The following is a 9,537-nucleotide window of genomic DNA, read 5'->3' as shown; positions in this document are numbered from 1 at the left end:
CTCTTTCCCTAAGTTACTTCCCTCATCATCCCTACCATAACATGTACTGGCGATATTTCCATTTAAATTGATCATGTATTTGGGCATGCTTTCCAACTCTACTAAGCGTCCAGAAACAAAGGATTGACCTTTCCCAGTAGCTTGTCAAGCTGCTCAGGGTTTCTTTGTGCTAAAGAAGAAGAAGAAGTTCCCTCTGGGCTCAAAGTATGGAATTCTGTTTTTTGAATACTAGAATATGATTATTTACTGTGGCAGTGTCACCTTCCTTTGGCTCTCCAGTTTAGTTCTTTTTCCCCACTCTGAATCTCTTTCTCAACTACATTCTGATCTTAATCCTATTGCTGAAAAGGGATTTTACATAACTCTCATTCCTCTCTAATTAATGCTCCGCATCTGTGATATTATGATTTATAATAGGAAATATATATTTGGTCTTCATTTTGTTTTTGGCATAGAGCTCCTAAACTCCTTGGAATTTCCTACGTGAGAGAGCAACAAATGTGTCTTTTGTTATGTTAAAGAGGTGACTTAGAAAACACCTAAGAATGGGGGCTGGTTGCCAGTGGCAACAACCATGTAATTAGATGGTTGGAACTTACAGTTCCACTCTGACCTCCTGAGAGGCGAGAAAGGCTAGAGATTGAGTTCAATTACCGATGGCCAATGATTTAACCAATCATGCCTTTTATGAAGCCTCCATAAAAGTTATAAAGGACAGGATTCAGAGAGCTTTTAGGCTGGTGAACACCTGGAATTTGGGGAGAGTGGTATACCTGGAGAATACAGGTCTTTCCCTGTACTTTGCCTTATGCATCTTCCATCAGGCTGTTTCTGTATCGTTTCATAATGAACCAGTAATAAATGCTTCTCTGAGTTCTGTGAGATGCTCTAACAAATTAATCAAACCCAATGAGGGGGTCTTTGGAACTCCCAATCTATAGCCTGTTAGTCAGAAGCACAGGTGAATAACTTGGATTTGCTACTGTGTCTTAAGGGGTGGTGGGAGGGCAGTCTTGTAGGACTGAGCCCTTAATCTGCAGAATCTGACACTATCTATCTCTGGGTAGACGGTGTCAAAATTGAGTTGAATTGTAGGAAGCATAGCTAGTATCCAAGAAACACTTGGTGGTGTAAAAAACCCTGCACAGACACACATTAGAATTGATATTAGAACCATTTAACATTCAATTCCTGTCCACATACACCTATTCTGGAATCCACAGTCCACATCCTGTCACCTTATTTCTTAGTGTCTGGGTCCTAAAAGAAAATCATAGCCATTTCTTCACTTAATTTACTAATGTCTGTTACCGAGACTCTGCAAGTCTTGTTTCCATTGGAATCTCTAATCCATCCGAACCACCATTATCTGCTTCTCTGTTCTGGGGTTTATATTCTTAAGTTTATTAGCTTAATTTTGGGGCTGTTAGCTTGTTCTCTTTAATAATTCAGAATATTAATTAACTAATCATTTAAATGTGTAATCCTTTGTTAAGAGAAAATTTGTGAACAAAGGAAGAAATTCATTGGATTTTTTCTCCTGGTCTCTGGTCATCCAAATCTTTCATAAAATAGCTTTATTTAATTCTAGGACACCAAAATTTTTGTTAAATATAAGTTCTTACTATAATATGAATGTTCACTTGATGAAATGATGAAATTACTTTATATTCTGTATATATACTCTATAAAGCATTAGGTTCCCTAAATTATAAGCCACAGGATGTAGTAAGGTCCTTCATTAAGATAATTAACTTGGGTATTACTATTGATTTCATATTGGTTATTTAACGTCTGTTTTCTTATCTATAATATAAGAATAATATTTAATAGAGGATTTGATGATATATTGAATAATGATTTAATGTTTTGAACACAGGAATTGTTCAGTAAATATTAGCTCTTATTTTACTATAGGTATGGTAAACATATTTATCTATTTTATGGTACTTGAGAAATAAATTCCAATAATTATGAACATTTATTATAGTCTAGTTATTCTATTAACTAATTTTAGTTACATGTATAATGATTCTGGTGTTAAATTCTTGATCGAAAATAAAATTCTCAACAATCAAATTGTTAGAGTGAAAATATGAGCCAATTTATGATGACCTAATTTGTTTTATAGTTTTCATGAATTCGTGTAGTTTAAAAGTAAGATTTTCCTGTGCCCTCACATAAAAACACTCTTGATGAGATATCCAAAATAATTTATTCATTTTAATGATTTAAAAGATAAAGTCTTATACTAGTCAAACATCTTGCAGAAATAGCAATGTGTGTTATACTTATCAAACCCTAAAATGATTATCTTCCCCAAAAGAAAGGATTGCCCTAACATGTCTGAGATTTGTTTTCAGTTGAAAGTATATGAAATGCAAAAGAAAAAAATGTGTTTTCCTCTGAGATGACTGGTTTTATTTTATATAGGCTATTATTATAAAGAAAAGTCATTTGAGAGAAAAATTTTGATTCTCAGATATTGGTTTCGACGACTGAAAATCAGATACTCAGGGGTGTTTACTTGCTTGCCTCTCTTCTGGGATCTCTTTCTTTACTTCTATAGCCATGAAAACAATAGTTTTCTTACTCTCCACTTGCTTCACTTTTGTATGTTTACCTAATGCTTGCCTTTTTATCTTCTACTTTTAGTATTTGATCTAAAGACTCCACTATTTGGGCAGAGATAAGTCCCCCTCCCTTTACTTCAAATCTCTCCAGTTATAGAATAAAAATCCCAAACTCTCGAGGTTAGATTTCAGTTGATATCAGAAAGACATTTTATCTCCAACATTATTCTGAAGCGTCTCTGTTTTTGAGAAATCATTTCAAATATGGAAATATAAAAATACTGATGTAGTCACTAAGATTTGCTCAAGCTACTTCTGTTAGTTCACTCTTTAAATCAGTAGAATTGAGTTATAAATCTTTAAGTGATTTTTAAAAGTCCAGTTGCAGGCTAAAAATGACTAAGGAGAAATTCACTATATGATTTGTTTGGTTCTATATATAAGAAAAATCAAGCTATTGATTTAATTAAGAACTGCAAAAATTATTCTATGATCATTTGAATACTTATATTCAAAACAATAATGTAAAGGACTTGGTAAAAATTCCTTCCCCTTAATCATATTATACTACTTTATATTCCATATAAAAAGGCATATGCAAGTTTATATTCATATACACTATATATAAACATACATATTTTTGTACATGTGGACATGAATAGTAATGTTTTTAAGAACGGATACAGATTATTGAATTTGAGAATGACTTTTCAGATCATTACCAATATTTCTGCTGCAATGTATTTTAATACTATTAATTATTCTAATTTCTTACATCTAAAAAATGTGGTGAAAATATTGTTTAAATTGAAATAGGAAATCCATAGAAAAGTCGATATCATTATTTAGGAAAAAATGAGAGTACAACATATAATAAGCGGAACAACAGAATAAAACAAGATAATTTATCTTGCATTTTGTACAAACTAGAAACATTAGTGCTTACCAATGATAAAGGATCAGGGTCTATATTAAGGTTGCATTACAGGAGTACTCAATTCTTCTTTCCATTCTAAGAAATAAGATAAGTTCTTTCATGCTTGAAGCAGAATTGAGAATTGATATGTAGCTCAAGTATAAACAGTGGTCAAAGCATCCTACTCTTACACATGTGTTAGGAGCATTTTACTTCTATCAAAAATATTACTATGTGATAGTTGAGGTAGGTGCTCATATTAATGACTCTCCTGATACTTTTAACCTTTGTATTGTTCTCAACAATGACTCTGAGATAGGTCGTGCAATTTGCTTTTTACAATGTGACATCATCAAATGTGACCCACACAAAGGCTTAAAATGTCCTTTCACATTGGGGATTACTTGCTTGGTACACTGTCATTGCCACATAAAGACTTCTTGAGAAGGAAAGACCACATGAAGAGGAAGACCCAGATACCCACCTCCTCAGCTGAGTCCAACCTCCAGGTGACCTGTCTGCTGTATGCAGCTTTGTGAGTGAACCCAGGTGAGGCCAGCAATATATAACTGATACAAGGGACTATACCTAATACATCCTTCATTACACAGGATGATGTATAAATATCATAGCTTTCTATTATAAATACTGATCTATATGGGGAAAGAAAAATGTGGGAGTATAGTTAAAAATAATTATGATAAAGCATCCTGGGCATCCAGTTGAAAGGTAAGGTTTTAATCATACTTAGGCCACTGTTCTTTTCCTTTTTATTGTTTCTAGCTCATATCAGTATGTATTTGTTGAGTGAATGCATGAATGGGTTAGTTAACTTCCTGCAATTTCTTATCTATAAACAAAGCCACAGATAGTGATACTGATCACATATATCCCTTTGTCCTTACAATATTTTCTCACATTATCCTATCAGAAGTATACAGTTTATCTAGAAGAAGCAGGAGTATCAGTAGCAGTAGTTGCGGTGGTGAGAGTAGCAGTCAAAATAATAGGTACTATGTTTAATGCACTGTGATAAATGTCTTTATCTCCGTCAAGCCTCACAACAGACCTATGAGGAAAAGAAGGAAGGACTTTAAATCTCCATTTTACAGAGAAACTGAAGCTTGGAGAGGTTCAAAGAGCTGTGCAAGATCACAGAGCAAATAAATGAAGATCTCAGGTTGCAAACTCAGGTATGTTTAACTCCAGAGGGTAAGTACTCAACCACTGTTCTAAAATACTTCCACTATTTTTATTTTGTCTGCACTATCAATACAGGGCTCTGTGATGAAAGCTTGTCCAGGTCCAAGTAATTCTCCTTTGACTCAAACAGTGGCACCACAGATCTATAAAGACATTTTTCGACTTCTGAGAAGGCACAAAACACAAGAGGCAAGGAACCAACAAGAAGTAATGAGACTTGTGAGCACAAACATCTACAAATTGAGGGAAAAGTTTAAACTGGAAGACCATTCCGCTCATTTCTTGTGGCAGTATCACTATGTCATCACTACCTGTCATGAGAAAGTGATGAAAGAAAGGATTTGTGAAGATATTGAAATGGAAGAAGAGATTTTTATCTACTAGTATAAAAGAACATTAAATTTAGGAAACAACAAATTTTGGAAAATTTATTATCTAAAGCGGGTTAACTAATAGTAGAGGGGGCACTACTAATATGTAGACTGGGATAATAGGTGTCAATTGTGACTGTTTCAGGCATATTGGATTATACAGTAGCTAAAATAGGTTTAAGGTGGTTTGGGGATACTGCATTGTCTACTTTAGTGATGACATCAGTCATCATGAGATCAATAACATTTACTAATAGTTGTGTCAAGTACTGAATTAATTTTCTTTAAATAATTGATGTATTGGAAAGATATTATCTAGTTATGATATTAAATGTCTTTTGTACAAGAAAGTGTTAATAGCACTAGAAAAAGTATATTGTAAGTATATGTTTTATGTTGCACAGGAAATTGAATTTGTAAATTAAACTATCATATTTTATTATGTCATATCAAAATTTTCCCCAAAATGGAAAACTGACTTTTCTAGGGTGCTCTATTCCTGATCTTTACTATATTTTTAAGTACTACAATTTTTATTATTGTCACCCCTTAGGAAATATATTATTTTTATTTAAAAGTAGAGAAATCAAAGGAGTCCTAAAGGAAAAATATGAGAATGCTATTTAATATAACTATAGTCTTAAAAAACTGGATATATGATTTGTTATTAGAAAAAAATCATTTTCAGGTGTTTTAAAAGGAAATGCCTGGAGGGCAGTTTTCCCCCAACATTACATTTTATCTCACAACTTATTTTGTTTTCTTAATGCCTTTTACCACACTCAAGCACTCAGCTGTTCATTTTAGTGTCAGTTGGCAAACCCTGTGTATTTCTAGATGAATCTAATTCCTGAAACATTATAAACCTTTCTAAAACTTAATGACCCAGACAAAAGTCTTTCTATAAACAAACCATTTCTACTCATGAATCTTAATTAGTAGAAGATTTTGGGCTAAGATTCCCTAAGTTCTCTCCATAGATGATAGATATCCTTTTATTCTTAGCAACTACAGCATAATACATTTATTTGCAACACTCCTAGGACTTAAATAAGGTAGACTATATATAATCCCATGTTCTAAATTTTGTCTAGGACACAGAAACTTGTTCTTTAAGTAATTTGGATCATTCTGATGAAGGTTGTCCTAGGAAGGGTTCCCTAACCCCCAGGCTATGAACCTGTACTGGTCGGTGCCCTGTTTGGAACAGGCCTCAAAGCAGGAGGTGAGCTGCTCGCTAGCGAAGTTTCATCTGTATGCAGTCACTCCCCAACACTAGCATCACCACCTCAGCTCTACTTCAGATCATCAGGCATTAGATTCTCATAGAAGCACCAATCCCTGGGGCCCAAGAGGTTGGGGACCACTACTCTGGAGTGTATTTCTGGTTTGATGCTTTTTAAATATTAGTCTGCCACATTTTGTAAATGTGTTGGAAAGTAAATGTGTTGGATCAGTTCCCATTCAACTACTTAGAATCATGTAACTATGCACAATTTAGATTGTTTTTCAAAAAAACACAGCTAAACAGAATCATCGTCGTTATTTCCCAAAGAAGGAATTTTCTTTTTTAAGTAATGAAAATTAAAAAATAGTGGGAGGGTAATAGAAGGAGGAGGTAAAGGTCTCATTGTCCTTGGAAATGTTTATGAAAAAAAAAAAAGAAAAGTACCCACAATAACCACTCAGTTACAGTGAAAGCTGGAAACTTTAATACATACAAAAACACACAGACATACACATGCACAGAAACATGTGAATAGAATCTTATGGAGACTAAAATATCTATCCTGAACAAATAACAAAGAAACTAATATGAAAATTTATCATATCAAATACTATAAATAAAATTATAAGCATCACGTAAAAATCAAAAGGATATCATTTTTCTGAGAATAATACCTTTTTGAAGTACTAATTAGAAAAATGTTTCTTTCATACTGTTAATTGTTACATTTAAGATGTTTTTCAAAATAAAATGCAAACATTTTACTATCATTTTAGTACATAATAATATAACCGATACAGTGAACATTTTTTATTCCTCTCCTTATTTAAACTTATTTAAGTTACTTAAATAAGTTTAGTGACTATTTTGTCATATTTCATATCATTCTGTAATGATGTACATATTGTTTTAAAGGGAAAATAAATTAGTGGGATAGAAATGCTGCTTTGTTGTGAGCTAAACTAAACATTCTTTTCTCTATACCAATATTTATTTTCAGTAGCCTCATAACAATTATGTGTTTGTGAATAACAGAGGGCATCTGGAAAATTAGTTTTAGACTTCATGTAACAAATCATTCTAAAGGAATGTTGTAGGCCTTAATGCAGTGTCTCTTTTTAGGGATTCAGGTAATTTAGTTCATCTGTTTTTGGCTGTCAAATAGTTATAACAGCAACTACTCTTTTCCTTGTCTACATTTTTTCCATCTGCTGGTTGTTTAAAATGTTGTCATCTTATCTGTAGGGGAGCCCCATAAGGATTGATTACTACCTAAATAAGAAAGTCACAAAAGACAGACATCGGCCAGCAAGGTGTAACAGAAAGAACACTGGATTTGAAGTTCCAGCTCCGACCAATTCAACCTAGGTTAGGTGAAGCATAAGGATGGATCAAGGTTTTATTTGTCCTGACAATGTATAATTTGAGATTTCCTTTAAGATAAATACACCAGGGCCTTGGAAATGACCCATGAAAAAGAGGGACCCTGAAACTTAATCTCTGTTAGCCACATGGTAAATCTGCCTCTCTCAAGATACTCATGATTCTGTATTCTGACAAATGTAAAATGGAAAGCATAATATGTGCCTATCCTGTATTACCAGATTAGTGTAAGGGGTATAAATAAAATAACATATGGAAATGCACCAAATGTCTTTCAAATGCAAGTTGGACAGGAAACAACAGCTCAGTATTAAGGCTGACTGCTGCAAGTACCCTGAACCCAGGCTACTTGGGATGTGTTCACTCTTGCAATCTTTCTCTGTTGGACTATCTCTTGGTTCCTTACTTTCCATGGTCTCCCTGGATTTCAACATTGCTTAACTGCTTTATCAGTTTTAGTTTAGTCAATTTACTAATCATTTATTTTGCGCCTACTGTGGTAAAGAAACTAATCCCTACACTCTCCTTTAAGTCCAATTCTGGCTCATTATTGGTTCTACCTTAGTAGTGGCACACGTTCCCATTCCAAAGCATTAATTTCTTCCTGGTCCCACAGCTCTACTCAAATTTAGTTTCCTAGTCCTTCTCCAATCCAGCCTTACCCACGTGTCCATGCTATAGAGAACTCTGGTCCTTATCATAACACTCCACTTTTAAGTCTTCTCTTGTGCCCTATACCCTTGCCATTTATTCCTTGATGTGACATTAATTTTGACAGCTTCAACTTGAAAAGGCTGCATGATAAAGTATCTTTATTACTTCATTCAGAGGCTGTAGTAATACCCTAAATTTAAATTTAAATTTTCCAGTCTCATCAAATTTTTTCTGTCAAGGGACAGATATTTTATGCTTTGTGGGCCATGTGTGTCTTTGTGCAACTCTCATCTCTGCTAACGTGATGCAATCAAAAGAGCCATAAACAATAACTAAATGAATGATCATAGTTGTATCACAATATAATCATATTTATGGTCATTTGAATTTGAATTCTGTATAATTTCCCCATGTCATGAAATATTTTTCCCAACCATTTAAAAACATAAAAAATAATTCTTAGCTTTCCAGGTTGCCAACCCTTGCTCTAGACTATTTTGCACACTGCTGCCAGGTTCACCTTCAGAAAACACTCCTTTCATTTTTACCAGGAATTCTGGGTACCTTAAACCCACAGGTTCTCCCCCTTACCATTCACCCAGCATCAGGTAAAAGTAGATCTTTTTCCTGGATAGTTTCCCTGTCGTCTGTTCTGAATTTCTCTTATTTCTCTTGCCAAATATGTTCAACCTTCCTGATTCCTGACCTTGCAATTCCTTTTACACATTGTAGCCTTACCTTACCTTTTGGGTATGGGTTTAGCACCATTTTCTCACATTTTTCTTCACTTCCACTCCTTACCACAAGTCACAGTGTATCTATGGTTAGACGGAAGTAGGCCTCTCTGGATAGAGATAAAGTTGTATCCAAGATGTTTTGGGATGTTAAGACCTGTTTACATTATTCCCAGATGGTTTCCCTGAGTTACTTAAGTTCTCTTGGTGGAAACAAAATGAATCACATGACTTTCTTATTTAAAACCTCAATAATCCCCCACTATCTATTTCAAATGAAATCTAAACTCCATAGTCAGGAATTCAAGCAGCTTTATAATGGTTTCTGACACAGTTTTGGCTTTGCCTCTTAATCAATTCAATTAATTTACTTATGAAAGCAAAATACACTTTCATTTTCCCATACATTTAATATGCATTATTCCACTTAGTTATTCACTTAGTCAACAACTATTGAATAGTTACTATATTCCAG

General features: G+C 33.9%; 1 protein-coding gene across 1 annotated transcript in view; it reads right to left on the bottom strand.

Annotated features, from left to right (window-relative positions):
- EPHA6 (EPH receptor A6) overlaps positions 1-9,537 on the bottom strand; it is an 809,212-nt gene that overhangs the window by 597,696 nt on the left and 201,979 nt on the right.

The sequence above is a fragment of the Pteropus alecto genome, unplaced genomic scaffold (assembly GCF_000325575.1).
Source record: "Pteropus alecto unplaced genomic scaffold, ASM32557v1 scaffold379, whole genome shotgun sequence".
In the NCBI taxonomy this organism is placed as follows: domain Eukaryota; kingdom Metazoa; phylum Chordata; class Mammalia; order Chiroptera; family Pteropodidae; genus Pteropus; species Pteropus alecto.
The sequence above is the reverse complement of the archived record's forward strand: the minus strand, read 5'-3'. Positions and strand labels throughout refer to the sequence as shown.